Source organism: Opisthorchis viverrini, assembly GCF_000715545.1.
Source record: "Opisthorchis viverrini unplaced genomic scaffold opera_v5_30, whole genome shotgun sequence".
Lineage (NCBI taxonomy): Eukaryota > Metazoa > Platyhelminthes > Trematoda > Opisthorchiida > Opisthorchiidae > Opisthorchis > Opisthorchis viverrini.
The window spans coordinates 903,184-920,070 of NW_008751686.1; positions in this window are offsets into that span (position 1 = coordinate 903,184).

Below are 16,887 nucleotides of genomic sequence, written 5' to 3' on the forward strand. Positions count from 1 at the left end.
TAATCAGCAGGAAAGTTAACTGTGCCAGGCAAACAGTTTTATGGGTCACATTCTATCACACTCTATGTGTGGCTCGTACGATACATCATCCAGGGCGGGATATTTGATCCGACCGTTTATTCACACCGTAAGATATAGAGCGAAGTATACTCAGTTGAATGTAAAGGATGACTTATCCGTACATCTGTACGAATTGGATGAATGTTAGGTAAAAATTTGGCCACCTAGACTACTTCATTGGTGAGGTGGATCCTGAGCACTTAAACTAAAAGTGAACCCATTGGAGGTTCTCTACCTCAAAGATTGTTTTAAGCACTCGTTTACCGAAATTCGCCTGTTCATCTCTCATGTTATCCTCACGCACGCGTTCAATGTAAAATTCCAGGCGATAAATGGCTCAAATGAAATGCATTATGAGGAAATACTGTATAGTTCATGAAACAGCATATGCTTTAATACCAGTGGATATTGAGAAAAGGGAAAACTAAGACCAAACAAATCTGTCAGGGGATGCGTTTCAGACGGATGCCCACGTACTGAAAACCGAATAGTGTAAGGCGTAGCATGTGATTATTTTCAGAACAAAAATCGACAAACACTTCTCGTGTAAAACTAAATGAAATAGTTGGTGATCGACTGGAGCATACAACACAAGCTGTCAAGTCGATACGGGGACTCCACCGCAAGCCACTATCGCCTACGAGGCATAGAAACTTACTTTTGTTTTTGCCAGCCCAGTTGCTTGATGCTAGCTCTTATCACGAAACCGACAGTGAGAATTGATGAGCAAGCTTAATATTTCTCTAAAGTTCGCCTGTTTTCATACTCATTTCTGTGTGAATGTACGTCGGGTTCAGACCGATCCGATCACCTTCCGCATCTCTGCTACCGCAAACCGCAGCCCACTTACGAAATTAACTGTCCGTGAGTATAATTTATCGAAACTACTATTTTTGGTTTTGCGGTACAATTTGAGCAAGTTCAACTAATCGTTGCTGACACTATGATTTACCCCTTATTTCACCGTCGTGTATCCACAGAAAGTTTCTTCTCAATAACTTTAGATAGAATGGTAAGAAAAATGGTCTGAATAGGGTCAAAATCATATAGGTTTCTAGAGTTGTAAGTGGCTATCTGGGTTCTCTGGACCAAAACTAAATTAGCTAGTGCTGTAACAGTCTTATCTCTAGCCAATTCTCAAATCAAAAGCACAGAAGGATACGGACCCCTCCCTAGTCAAGAAGATCACATCAGTTTAAAGCACACAGCAGAAGAATTTAATGTCATTTAGGCTGAATTCATTACCTTAACAACGCATAGCATGAGGTTGGACTTTTGGGTTTTGATGGGTCTCATGCCAGTGACAATCCGAAAGGCCTTATCTAAATTGGTAATGCAGATGAGAAACCAGACAATAAACTTTACTGAAAATATGACAGCATGGGACATTCCAGACCAAGGTACCTTCTGTCTGTGAAAACGTAATAATGGAAGAACATGAAGGAGACACAGAAGATAAATTGTTACACGACAAAACGAGTGTATTTCCAATTATCTCTTCTCATGCAAACGCTTAAAGATGTGGCTCTTCTTGAATGAAAATAACGCATGCGATCAACTTTTTAAACCATCCCGCCTATCCATGAGGCACAGAAGTGAGTACTGTCTAGACACAAGACAACATTACGAATACGTTGCGCCCCGGTAATAACGTATTTACGGTCACCCTTGTTATCATCCAAACATGTATGTTTACTTCTCAGCAAATTTGATTCAACCAATCTTCTTCAATATTAAATTGAATTGCTCGGGAAGTTTCCTTCAAAAGCCAGTCATTCAAGATACAATTTGGCCACCTTAGCAGTTGTGGATAGGATCTTATCAGAAAAGACGGTGCCCTAAAGTAGCGATTTTCTGAATTGTTTGCAATTGCAATTGCATTTGCAAATGGCTACAGAAGATTAAGCGTCATCCATCTGCAAATGTCTGTCTGTAATTTGTCAGTGGTTTGTGGCCTCGGTGGAAACCTGTCCAGATGTCTAATTTGCCGGAGAAGTAAAACATTTCAACCTCGATAAACTACTACCACCACTGAATATAATGCACGCCTATGCCTCTAATCTGCATTTCCTTGATGAATACAGCTGAGTCTGCCAGAACGGGAGTAACCATGTCATAAGTTCTGTAGCTGGCCCCTCGACTAGTTATGGAGACAAATCTCCGATCTGTTGCTACCGTATAGTCGTAATTCCATCCACATTAGGCTGGCCACACTGCAGTAGATGAAAAAACATGAAATCGATATTGTCTGGTATGCCTTTTTCCACATAAAACACCACCAATTTCGCTGAACCACAAGGTGTCAAAAATTGTCACATTAGTTTAGCCGTTTAGCCTGTTGTTTTGCTAATCATAAGGATTATTTCTACAGCTATTCACAAGCGAGGATTCACAAATACCCTTATATTTAACCACTCTATTCTGTGTTGTTCAATAAAAAATACAACATTTACACGAGAAACTCAATGTGTATGGGTCTCAAAGCTTGAACGCAAAGTTCCCCATTTTCTCCATCGGACCCTTGGTTTACAGAGGTATATGCTCTTAGAGTGGTGGGTGATATTAACAAAACATTGGTAAAAATCTACCGGTTCGTAGTACAACTAAGATTCTAAACTAGGAGTGATCTGTAAATTTACGGATTAAATAAGTTAAGTCCGTTCACTGAGTACATTTTTAATCACAGGCTGACGGATTTAAATTTACCAAAATCTCACTATTGAGCCTGCATTACCTTCCTTTATACCTCAAAAGACTGCATCTAAAACTGGAAGAATTCCTCTGGGTTTTGTTTTCGGAGTTGTTGGGTGTCACTGATTGCACGTTGCTCCTCCCGTCACCTGTCTTTCAGGAACGTTTCCTGAGAATAATAACCCGTTTCAGCTCTTGCGTTTCCTCTTTACATCACTCGGTTTCGGGGTATTTCCTTCGCCTGAACGTCAAAGCTCGCTAAACTGATAACTTCAAATTTTAGTCATTCAATAGAAGAGCGGAAAATCTAACGCGCGACGCTTGCTGGACTTTTCGTTGAGACGACCTATCAAGGATTCATCAAATGAAAGATTTATTGCTCATCGTTTTTAGCTCAGAAATAGCATAGTAATGTCACATCGTGATAATCTGGCCATTACGGTGTGCAGTGAGTGTATATACTTTATCGTTAACACATAAGAAAGTAAACCAAAAATAAATTGAACGGAGTAGGCATTCTAGTATTTATGGACCCAAATTGATGTTCTAAAGGGTTTTCGAACTTCTGGGGTTTCGTCTCTAGCTGCACATTTGGGTTATTTCTCTTGAACAAATGAAACTGATTTTGAATCGTCCCATAAACCCTTTTTTGCATTTTCTACACATCCACTTGCTCTCGAGCTTTGCTTGAAAAGGTCGACTTTGAAAAGAAGAACGCGTGCTAGGCCATCTTGAACCAGTTTATCAACCCTCATTCACTCATTCTCAACGACGTGAAAGTCATTCATCCGTGATTTGATTTCCATGGGACAGCGATTTCGAATTGATATACTCTCTGTGGCGTAGAATTCTTATGAGTGGAATGATTTTTTTCAAGAAAATTAATTTTGAAGTTGAAAAAATTCCGGGGTTTTGATAGTCGTAAGTAAATGTCACTAAGTATGAATAGTTATCGCATCAAGTGATACGTTGATTTCATAAATTACGCTTCAGAACTAGAAGGATGAAATGATAGAACCAATTGTTTGATGCAGAACGGATTCGAACAAGTTTCTCTATTTAGGCTCATTTCAGAAAAGTTATTTGATATTTAGATGCTTTCACCCATGATTTCTGTTATCATGACACCGGTGGAAAAAGAAGTTAGTATCATCACCGTCACGTTTATACAGACACACGCGCATAATGAATTCGTTCATATTTTCCCCATTTACCTACGTCCAATATTAAACTTTAATTGAAATTCTTGGGACCGCACAGTATTACTGTAACGGCTTACGCTACTGATGAAACGTGCAAGTAGTGTCGGTTAGTGTCAAAGCATTTAATTGAAAGTCAGCACGGAAAATATTAGACAGTACCGCATTGATTATTCATTATTGTGTTACGTCCAAAAAGCGTCCAAGAAACTTTAAGACGACGCTTGACAGTGTTCATGTTTCAGAAACTATGTGCAAGTGATATGTTTAGTTTCGCGTCTAGTAGCTTGCAAGCGCTTTGTTCGTGTTGATCAGTGAAAAAGTGCAGACTGATGCTCTTTCCTCCTTTCTCTGATGTTCGTAATACTAGGAGATCAACTACACCACCTATTCGCAATATCAACCAGGTAGCCCAGGATTTCCCCAGAGTGCATCCAACCACTCCATTTGATTTCAACATATTGGTGAATTTCTGTAAAGGGAAACACGTTCGAGCTTACGCATCTGCGCCAGTTACAACAAACACGGAACAGAACAGTGTGGGGATTACGTGTGTGGACGGTGCTACAGAAAGAAAGCTAGCTCGGTAGCCTAGCAACACATCCACATGCATAAAGTATTCGCACAACAATGTCATCCAGTTTCTCTGTGCTGACGGTCTCTCGTTGATTTAGGACAGACTGCCCCGACTCAATATCTTCGGCACGCAAAAAGCTGCTAATTTTGATTCGTAAAGAATCATGTTACCAGCTAGTCTACCTTAGTGTCACAGCGACCACCTCTGACAACCTAGATTTTTTCATATTGTTTGCGTGGTAAGCGTTTTGGTAGACTAGAACAATGTGTTCCCGGTCATTTGGTTATCAGGATCAAACCCGAGTTGCGTGGACTAAGATGACAAGCCCAAATCGACAAACCGTCCTCTAGTGAGCGAAATCGAAACATTAGTTATCAGGATCAAACCCGAGTTGCGTGGACTCAGATGACAAGCCCAACTGGACAAACCGTCGTCTAGTAAGCGAAATCGAAACATTAGTTCGGACAGCTTCGGATTTGTCCCATCGATGAAGACTTTATCCTTTGTTACGTTCAGAATGTGGAGTGTACCTTGTCAATCTTGAATTCCAACTCTCAAATGCTGCCTACCAGCGCGAACATTTTGGCCGTCTGGCTTCTTTAAATTGCCACAAATCATTTAGGTTCTGGACCTACTTGCATCAGCAGCACAACCACATAAGTGGAACTCTGTCTCTCGGCGTTGACACCAGCGATTTCATTGTACATCTTCCAACAGAATGCAGATTAACCAAAAGAACCACGCGACGATCCTGATCCAATACCACCGGGAACATAAAGGTGGGCCATCTGCTGTGCTTGATGGGTCATGGAAGGAATTGCACAAACCTCCGGAAGTAAACCATTACTGGATACCGGTGTTATTCGTACAAAAAAACGTTAACAGCAGGCCAAGTCGCGCAGTCCTGCCGTCCGACTGGAGTATACTGAGATGATTACACATGATTGCATCTACCCTATGGGCAACACATCACTACGTTTGAACAAGGGTATGATCAGGATAGAAAGTACTAATCCTCTTTCCGAGAGCTTCAGCTTGTTGTTATTTGCCACATTTCCATCATGCCGCGTTACTCGTGTTACTCGAATGTCCCAAATCCAATTTCACATGATCTACTGGGGCCAATCACCGTATCACCCATTCTTGTTTGTTGCTTTCACAGTGATTACTGATTGATGGAAGTGAAGTTCACGGCAGCATCCCTACAACACGAGTACCGGTTGAAAGCTACCTCGAGTTCACATGCTTCGTTTTGCTACTCTTCAACGGATGCTTTTGTACTGCTTGGGCGTATCTTGGCATGGAGAAGGCCTTTGATTCAACATCTAATCACAGTTTACAGACCCACTTGGGAATTTGAAGCCACTTTGTCCCTATTTTGATATATTGCACAGCCGTGTGAAAGTTCTGTAGCAGTTTTTCCTCATTTATAATTCCAGCGGTCTAGAGCGAGGCACACACGACTGCTTTCTCCTGTCTTTTCCAGTAGGACAATGGACGAGGATTTTTGATTTTCGATGCTCCAACTTTTCTCGTGTTCTGCATGGTGCCTGTTGTCTTAAAACCTAAGAAGTACCATGAGAGTGTATTATTTCATGGGTCATCAATTAGTAAGGAGGAATGCTTAAAGTGAGGGAGAGAGAGTACGATTGAACTTGATGGAATTTCAAATAGATCGTTCAGTGACTTGTTGCTTGATTGAAAAGATGCACTAACCGGCAGATTGAGGCCACCAACATTCTGCTCACTCTAAGTTCAGGCATACATTTTCGCTTATGACTTGAATTTCTCGCGTCAGGCAATAGCTGTCAATCCTTCAAGTAGCGCGAGTGTAATAGAAAATGTGTGCCTTCCATCGACAAGTACTTCGAGTATTAGGAACTGATAGGAAGGTGTGTCCAGAGGAAAGACAGTCATTGGCAGTCGAGTGTGACATTTATTACTCCTCCGGTTGTCTGTATATGAGTGTTTTTGTAGTGTGCCGGATTTCTAAGTCTGGTCTGATGTGGATAATTAGCTGCACTGCAAAACACTTGTTCTTTGCGCCACAGTCATTCAAACCAGCATTTTTTTTCACTGGATTATTGTAAACCACTTGATAGCTCCCTGAACGTCGTATTCTATCGTTTGTCAATAAACTCCCGACAACCTAAATGCTCTAAACCTTGGCAAAGCATTTAGGTGATTTACCTATGTTGCCCAGTAACAAGGGAGTGTCATGTGGGAAAGAGAATAATCCACTTGAACGCTGGCCTCTATTTCACAGTAGTTTGGCCCTTGGTGGCGCGTATGCCGGGATTAATTGGGGTGCTGTGGGTGATCCATTCGCACCTCTTCATCCAAAACATGCTCATTAGGTATCACCCAATAAGCAAACCATGGTTTTGCAATTCCGCAACTTATAGCCAGAAAGTAGTTGTGGACAGCAATAGAATAGCGTCTCACCAACGCTTTCTTCCAAATTGGGGAGGCTTCGGGTTCACCATGTGGATTATGAAAATTGGAATGATAAAATGTGTTCAGATCTAAGAGGTTTTCCACATCAACCAACGTGATCATAAACATCGCTCGTACAACTCAGGTCAGCGCTCGCAAGCTGTTGTATGAGTGTGATTATAGAGCCTATACATCAAGCATTCGATTCCAAATGATAAATTCTAATTACATTAAAGGACTTATTAACCAGTGAACGAATGTGACCCTTAATTGTCTTTGTCCCATGTCTAGGTTGGGCAACGTTGTTTGAAGTTGGATGGCGACGACGAATGGTGCTCTTAGGGAATGCCTTCATGGCACCACTGATCTCCTCGTAGATCAAGCAGTTCAGTTCAGTTTATTGGCTGTAAAAAGTGTACCGTACGCACAGTGGTTCCAGCTCCTACAGACACTCGAGCCTTGGAGGCGGTGGGACATCTGGTTGGTTCCGGAACTGGGCAGCTATACACTGAAAGCGAAAGCTTCGACGGATGGGCGCCATCGACTGCATGATCGGGCAATTCCTCTCAATGTCACCAACAATTTGTCGGTTGAGTTCCGGGGTCCCCATCCAGGGAAGCTACAATTGCCAACCCGACTAAGTTTACTGACTGGTTTTTCGTGTATTCTGTGGCCATGTCATACATTGTCCACCTCTCGGTCGCTTCCGCTCAGCACAGGGCTGGGAACCAAGAGCTCTGTATGGCACACGGTCTTCTAACTTGCCGAGTACATCTCCAAACCACCTGACGTAGCTCAACATTACTAATCCTATGTTACAATCAAACCTAATTAATGCTTTGGAGACACCGATAGTCAACAACTGATACCGTCCGTATATCCCCTGCGCGTAGGGGACACGTTTTGATTCATAGAACATTATGGAACGCACCATCGCAGAGTAAACTCTGTTCTTGACAGACCCTCGTAGATCAGGACGGAGAAACGCTATCACGGCAAACGAGACGTTAGATATCGAGTTGGAAATTGTGAGTTCTGTTTACTTTTTGCATGTCGATCTTGGAAAATTATAAACGAGTTTGTTACAGCAATAGGCACACGGGAAGACTATATGGAATGGAAAATATGCGCGCCTCAGTACGTTTGCGCCGATAGGACAGAAACAAATCCGACGCAGATCTTAATAAATCGAGCTAGGCGGATCCCCTCTTATGACGTGTTAGAAGCCAAATTGAATTTAATCGCTAGCATGCTAAGAACTAATGGACACACAGACCGATTTATAACAAAAAATTGGGATCCGGGACCAGCTAAGTTGAGTGCACCAGCAGTTTCCAAAGTGCGAATATCTTTCGGTGTGTCATACAGAGGCCACGTTTTGGCGCCTTGGTAAATCGATCTATTTTGCAATCTCAGCAAGACCATATCCCGGAAGCAGCACGAAAATTACGGCATAACAAAAACCACATCTTAATTTTAGCCTGGAGAACATGATACTCGTCAACACGTGGGATATTTTTGTGTACGTTTTTCATACTCTTTTAAAACAAAATATGAACTCAAAACACGGCGCTCTGATGAGAGAATACGCCAGCATCTCTCGTGTCAGAACGACAGTATACCCGCCAGTACGGTAAGGGTTTTGGCCGTGTCAAAGATCTTTGAGCCTGGCAACATGATCGGGAATTTCGGCCAAGCTAAATAAGCTAAGCTAAGCTAAATAAATAAAGCGAACGAATACTGAACTTTTCAGGCTTGATCCCAAGTTTCCCTGGACTGTTGCATACTGGAAACATTAGTTCCGCATTACCAGTGGTTACTTCATTGACATTCTCTTGGACACCGTAATCTTTGTTGCTATCACCATCCCCAGTATCATCGGATCACATTAGAGATGAGAGTAAACGACCAGATACAAGTCTCGCATGAGTTCAGCGAGATAATAGCTCATAAGCTGTTAGCAATCTCTAACCCTGAAGAAATCGACAAGTTTGGGCATCTGCTCGATTGTGCGCTATTTTCACGTTGTAGTACGAAATGGACTTCAACATTTCAACAAGAAAGCATCTCAAAACTACTGGTTGAGATCACTTCGGTTATGTGTGGACCAAAAGTATTATCAGATGGTTCTTAGCTCAAATATAAAACCGAATGATGGATATAATATGTGTGGGATTAGTAAGTCCATCCAATTCTCAAGGGCTGTGAAGCAACGTTTTCCCAAAACATCATCCTGAGAAACCTGTTCTTTTCAGACCATAACTTATTGGTCAACGTGGTAGGGGCTGCTTCTTGAGTAGGGTACAAACATCTAGCATGCAATGGTAGGCTGGTTAGTCAAGCTACCTATCTCACGCTACGTCAACACTAAACGATTCCGAAACAGGGGATTGAATTGAAACAGCCAAAAAGACAGTGATTTTGACGACTTGTATTCCTCCTGGTCTCAAAGTTTGACCGCCGGTGGATATAAATGCCCAACGCAATGACCTCTAATCGACTAACGTAGAATTCAGAGAAAACCTGAGTCACCTGTGCCTTCGTGACAACCATTCTCGGAATTTCGGGATATAAACTTTTGGCTCACAAGCATAATTCACATATATATTCATGGCCATCCACAAGGCCGAACGCGCTCACCTTGTGTCGCGTGACTGCGGCTGGAATTTATGCTTAGGCTAAGTGGTTGTCTACCCATGAAGCACATGACCATGTGTGTGCATTGCGTTCTCACGTACTAAACACGGTGATATAATGAAGTTGCGTGATATTAGTGAAACATGAACATGAAACAGTGAAAATCTCAACATTTTCCTCCAAACCTCACTGTCGTATAACTCTCCATCGAATTCAGCCGCAACTAATTTCGACATGAAATATTCCACTTACTTACTAAGTCTCGCGAGTACCCTTTGATCTAACTTTCGCTACTCTTTTGTTTCAATTTTTATCATTCTTAAAAAGTACCGAAGCTGAAGCACACAACCTGAATTCACTTTTCACTCGATCGAATACTACAAAGCCTGACATTTCTCTCTTCCCCAACTCAATCACCTCGAAAATTTCAAGTGTCCGTTTTGAATGTGTGTTTCTTGACAAGCGGTTATCCAAGTGAAACGGATGTTAATCAAACTCGACATATGCACTACCCATGAACGGCAAAAAGCATGCGTTTTTCTTCGCACCTGCATTTGTTTTAATAGATCAGAGAAGTCAGACATCGTACAAACTATTTATGCAAATTGAGTGTGGTGTTCCAGTAACGAATTAGACCCAAAGAATGTTTGGAAAATTGGAATTTCTTTCAGATATTTTATTATTTTGCATTTGTACTTTAAATACATGTTCTGAAAACAAGTTTGAGGAAGGCTGCAAATGCAGTTGAGCAGCTTATTTAAGCACTTTGTTTGGAGAAAATTTAGGCATTACACAGCTCATGCTGAAGATGGAACCTGACTTTACATTCAGTTGAAGCAGACCATCATAAGAGAGTGATTGAGCTGGCTTTCGAAGCCAGATTCATGTACAACTGAGAGTAGTTGCTGGAACCTGGCTTTATTCCAGTGCTGTCTAGTCTATCCATTAATTGATGCGGTTGTGATATAAGACGCTGCGTACATCAGACCGATGTGACTTCCTTTATTACTCTATTTTTGCCCACACGAATACCAATCCTGAAGTTTTCGTGAGCGCATGGGTGTTATCACTCCCTTCAGGACTATCATCACGTTTGTTTGGGCCAAAATTGTGGTAATAAACCCAATTGAGCATTTCTGCTCACATAGTTATCTGGTCACATGACGATAAGTTGCTTCTTGACGCGTTCGATTGTCTTCTTTCAAACAACCTAAAGAAGAATTTATGCCCGAGGTGCATTCGCAACAGCGATTTCTTTTCTGCTGATATATTGATGTCTGGCGTATAATGGAAGTCTTGCCAAGGGGGCCGCTGATTGAACTGGCATGTAGGCTCACTGCCTCCAAATGTTGGTGAAACTTGTTCTTATTACTGGTCAACCGTCACTAGCACGTAAAACTGGGTTGTTAGGTTGACCGCCTGATCTTAATGTTATGTAGCCTAGACCTGATTATCACACGATCATTTATATCCGGTGAGTATTGCCCAGGAGTATACGCGTGCTGGATGGCTTCTTTGAACATAAACTGGATTAGTAAAAGCACTCATCAGACATTTCGATTATCATATGTACTGGTCAAATGATCGGTGGCTAGTGTCTTTGTCTCTGTGGTCCCACTCCGCTCTCAAGAAGACGCTGATTCTCGGTTGAGTAGTATAAGGCTGATAGAAATTGTGATTATTTCACTTCAATCATTAATCTAGTTCAATGAATTTTGTTGAAAGAAATCGCTTTTGGAAATTTTTCCTGACGTTTTCTACGCTGTACTGAACACATCTTAGTTTGAAGAGCTCCTGCCTACAAATATACTCCTTTTACCCCGCATTACGAAAATGACTTCTCTGAATTACCCGGAAAGGCAAATAAAATTATCGGAATCATACGACCCAACCATAACTCGTGGAGTTAACTTGGCTGTTCCGGAACTCATGCCTTAACTTCACTTACGACAGAATTTCCGTATATAGGTTTCCAAACACTGAGTGAGCCTGGTTCATTGAATCTTTGATGGTGTCATTCTGTCTGTAACTCCTAGCATGCGCACAAAATAGATACAGCAGACGGCTGCTTCAGTGTCATAATTTCAACCATGTCAGTCTACTACATTTATAGTGAAATATGTCCTCCCAGGTTCCTCGTTTACCTATTCAGGCTCATGACACTTGTCTCAAGCAATCAGGTTGGTTTCTTTTGCTAACCATGAGAGATAGAAAACGTCCTATTAGGCATCCCGGAGCTTCATAAATTTCCCTATAGTGTTTTTGTACTTTGTACGGGTGTGAGAACCACGATCAATAAATCTCAATCCGCCCTTTGCAACTTTGCTACTTCTCAACATATTACAGCTAAATTTCATCATTTATCCATATCCGATGCTCGGCTTAAACAGCTAGAGCAAACGAAACCAAGATAAGTGACGCATTATTATCATTCAAAATATGTGAAACCAAGGTTCGCCATAGCGTTTGCGAGTTGTCTCAAGGCAGTTACGAAGGAATATGAAATGTCCTCAAAGGACAAGTCTATTTTTAAGTCCAGCTCAGTTTGCCAGCTATGAACCATCTACCAAGTGTTGCAGTTTCCGTCACGGGAAATGGGATGGCACAAGCGATAGAGTCAAGTATTGTTGACACAGTCGGTTGGTTTGGATTGAAGCAGTGTATTATTCTGAAGAAAACGGAAAGTTATCAGCCACGCATTGAAGGTGACAGTCTTAATACAGGAGCCCAAATGAGCAAGTGACTGAGTCAGGTCAGCCAGCGTCATTAACCATTGGTGGGTTGAGACCCGATCCCCATCTAGGTATGAGACAGGTGACATCGCGATTCTGTATAGAGGAAAGCCAGCTGATTGGGGGACCAGGGTGCTAAGATTTGGTTTGATTAGGTCAGATATAGGTGTCTTCCACAGGCAACATTTGCTATTTGAACATATATTTTGCACCCATGGAGTTCCCATCGTACCAAAGTGGCTCAGACGGACAACTAGGATAATAGGGTAATAGGGTTCTATGGTCAAGCTAAATTGGGGCCTTCAAAATTGCTACGAAACATTGTGAACTCGTTTGAGATAGACAAATAATCGGCACAGTCCAGTAGTCGACAGTACTTATCTACTAATTTACGGCGAGAATTTGAATTGCAGGATGTGCATCAACTCATTCAGAGACTAAAATTGGTCGTCTTCTTGGCTGGTCTGTCTTTCAAAATCGCCAAAACAGAATCGACGAAATGTGTACAGGCAAGTTCCCTACGCATTTTTGATACACCACTCCCAAGGATATTATCGGATATCTAACTGCGCAGAGTTTCACAGTGATTACATCCAAGAATAACAATAACAAGGTGTTTTCAGCGATTCTGTTGGAAAAGTATAACAAGTCAAAAGCAGATTTTAAATAAAGCTATTGCACTGTGTAGTTGAAGCTGGATCATTATACTGAGAAATGTCGAAATACGAATTCACGTGTATTTGTGTTTGTGTAGTTGATGCTACTGTCGGTATTTTGTCATTGAACATTTCGACTGTTGACCGGTAGTGAGTTTGTTAAACACACTAAATGAACAGCTCGTCACTTATCCTTCCTACCACTTGGAGACTATTATGATTTCAGGTTCGGCAACAGGAGACAATCGCGCAAACCCTCTTCGTGATTCAATATCTGCCTGAGGCAGGGGCGGAGATGACTGGCATGAAGTACCAATAATCCAAAATATTGACTTGAAACGGGTGGATCATCATCAGCATGGACACCATGATAACAGTACTCGGCACCGATGCTTTGTCGCCGTACAAACATGATTTATTTAAAAGCCTCATTGTGAAGAAAAGAATAAACGTGGATAGGGGAGTGATTTAGTGCCATATATGGGCGACATAGATATAAACTGACAACAAGACCGCCACTGTCATCGATTAGTAGCCATAACTTTAAGCGTCACCAACCGGGCGCAGTGGGAACCACGCGGTCCCCATCATGGACGGCGAGTAGCAACGGCAGCGCTTAAGCGTTTGGTAATCTTACTCACACCCTTGTGTCAGATCAAGCGCTGGCCACCTCTCTAGTATCGCCACTGTGAATTCGGCACGAAAAACGACATTCTCTTCGGCAAACGATGGTCCGGCATGCGCAACACGTGATTTAGCCAACGCTGCTTCTGGCGCTGCAAAACTCCCTAGTGAAAGCTCCCGTTGCAAAGCCAAAAACTTGCTTTCTGACTGCTTAGTTACGTACTCATCGACACCAAACAACACGGAAATCTGAAGTTGTCTCAATTCCGTAGCCCGGACAGGCCAAGTCTCACAGGCATATTACAAAATACTGAAGCTGCGAAGCCTGACACGCACGTCCTTTTGCGATTCAGGAATATATCACTTTGCCGAGATGGGTGTCTCAAATTAGCAAGCGCGGTCCGAGCCTTGGAGACTTGACCTCATCTCTCATATTACAACCAACCCTGATGGACACCGCCTCGTGATCGGAAGCTTTTAGAGAGCTCTCCGGAGGTCTAGGAAAACAAATAATGCATTATGATCACAAACTTCCGGGGTATTCCTTCATGTGCAAGCGTCGTTTTTATGTTTGGTTTTGTTATAGCACCTGACGGATTGTGAACATTTTGGTCAATGCAACCACCAAGCCTGAATTCCACTCTCGAGCCAGCGTTTCACGAGCCACCATACGGCGACGAATCAAAATTGACGCTAGCAGTCTCATGACAACCAGGGATAAACTGACTCCCCTGTGAGTACCATATTCAATACGGGCACCTTTTTTAAAATTAGCACTATCAACGAATTTTCCTACTTGTCTGAGACAGATGCCTTTCACCAAATCCAGGATTCCACCAGCGTCTCTGAACGATTCGGTTGGGAAATAATCCGGACCGACTCGTCAACGCTTGAGAAAAAACATACAGTCATAAACCTCCGAGGCCATCTGGGTTTCACGTTAACCGTCAGGTTTCTACGTCAACTGTGGGCTCCAGATTTGTGACCTTGATAGCTGTTGTTCGAAGCGTTCGGCCAACCGGTCAAGACGCTCTTCCTTATTCACTTTCGTTTAGCCACTTCCTCCTGATATTTGATGGAGACTTCTTCACAAGATCCTCACAGCAGGTTTTCGAGGAGCGTCGCACGGATCGACTGAAATAAACTTCGGGCACGGCCGACTCTTGAGCTTCTTCAATTTCCTTGGTTTTGTGTGTCCACCAGACTTCACGGTAGGTTACGATTGGATAAAATGGTACATGGTGCCATAATCGCGATGCTACTATCTTAAATAATAGATATGGCTGATTTGTGGGAAAATGAAGACTACTGGATTGAACTACGGGCACATTTGCATTAAAACTTCATGTTGCAAAACCTGAGTTGTGTCACAGCTTCATGCACTAGTGGCTGCGATACCCGGTTTGCCACGTAATCATTAGGACACTATTATAGGCGCATAGCTTCAAAGAAACCAACTGAGAATGCCTAGAAGCTTGATAATATCATGCGGTGTAATCTAAGAGATGAATCAACAGAAGCCCCTCAAGCTACTGAATAAGGCATTCTACAACACTGGTAAACAATTGCGCGATTTATTATATCACAATCTTACTAATGTCTTCAAAACTGGCACTTGGCTGATCGTTTGAACAGGTATTCTAATCTGATATTATTGTTTAAGTATCAATTATGCATTTCTGACAAACAGTCTAGAGAGTTCAGAATGAAACATAATTTGAAATTCAGAGGATTCTGCGAAAAGATGGAGGATGAAGTAAAATTTTGCCAACTGATGACAATTAAAATCAGCGATAATGTGCTTCAGCAGGGACGGTATAAAATTCACACACATTCTGGGGGACAAATTGGAAAACGTCTTCCTTGGTTTCAATCCTGCCACATTATCACACAATTTTTGCCACTTTTTTGCCCTTAACACTCGGCGATGCTCTCTCCACTTGTAGCTTCTGCCGTTGAAAGCTGCCTCCCGTTAATATGCAGATTTTCTATGCATCCATTGAATCCAACAAATAAGACGTCGGGGCTTTGCATAGCAAATGGAGCCCGTTTTTGCTTTGCTTCAACTCTCGGGTGATTGGCGTTTACGTAACCTGGGTGCAATAATGATTCAAACGAGATGTCAACGAAAAAAACTATTTGGGAAGCAAAATATGGGTTCAATTTGACGTCCTTTCAAAATTTAAAATAGCCTACGTTTGAGCTTTTCCAAGTCAGGATGAAAACAATAATACAGAAATTACATACACTATAGATCAAGAGTTTCAAGAAATTTTATTGGATCTCTAGGTTTCATGGCAGTGGTTCATATCCGGTTCTAAATGTCAAAAGGATTTTCTCTGGAAGGTTTCATCAAAAATCACTATTTTAACGTTTGCCAACCGTAAACAAGCATTTCCGTCGTAATGACTAATCATTGAAAATTCGTAGGAAAATCTGATTTTATTTGCATAAGGGTTAGAAAAAGCGCTTCACCCACGCATAGCTGAAAAAGCAACCCCTGTGTTCAAGAGGTCAAATAAACACGAACCAGTGAGAAAAATTTCTTATGTGTCAGCGCTATCTGTCCACAAGGAAACAACGTTTTATGACCGCATTTTTACTGACGTGCAGTAGACAAATTTCGATAGTCACAGCAAAAATTTTGATCAAAACTATTCTTGTTTCTTTGGGCAGTTTACCTGAAAAAATACAACAAGCGTTTTTTGTACTTTTGAACGGGCACAAAAATTATTTATTTGTGTCGTTACTAATCGGCTGTGTGCACCTGTATAAAATACAGTAGGCAACCATCAGTTGTAAATATTTCTTTTAAACCAATGTACAGTCATATCTCTTTAGCTCAAACGTGAACTACAGGTCCTACACTTATACTGAAACTTTCAAAAGATTTAGCCAACTTTTTTTCATTAACATGGCATTATTTTCTTCTTAATACTAACTTAGCGAAGTGGACCAAACAAACAAAGAATCAGCCTGAAAATTCCCCGGTGATTTTGGAAAGATCAGTCACTTAAATATACTCCTCAAAATCAGTTGGAAGTTTATTGAGGTGCCAGTATTTTTTTCATTTCCAAAAGTTGTTTTTTTACTAAAAGTCAATTTTTTCTAGAAAACCTTGAATGGGCACCACAAATTTGTCTCCATCGCTAAACTCTCCAAAAGAACTGTTTGGAACAGCGTCTATTACTCGATATGTAATGGGCCAGGTAAGATTCTCTGAATCCTAGAATCACGCTTATTCATCCTATAGCATGCTTCAGTTCAGAAAATAT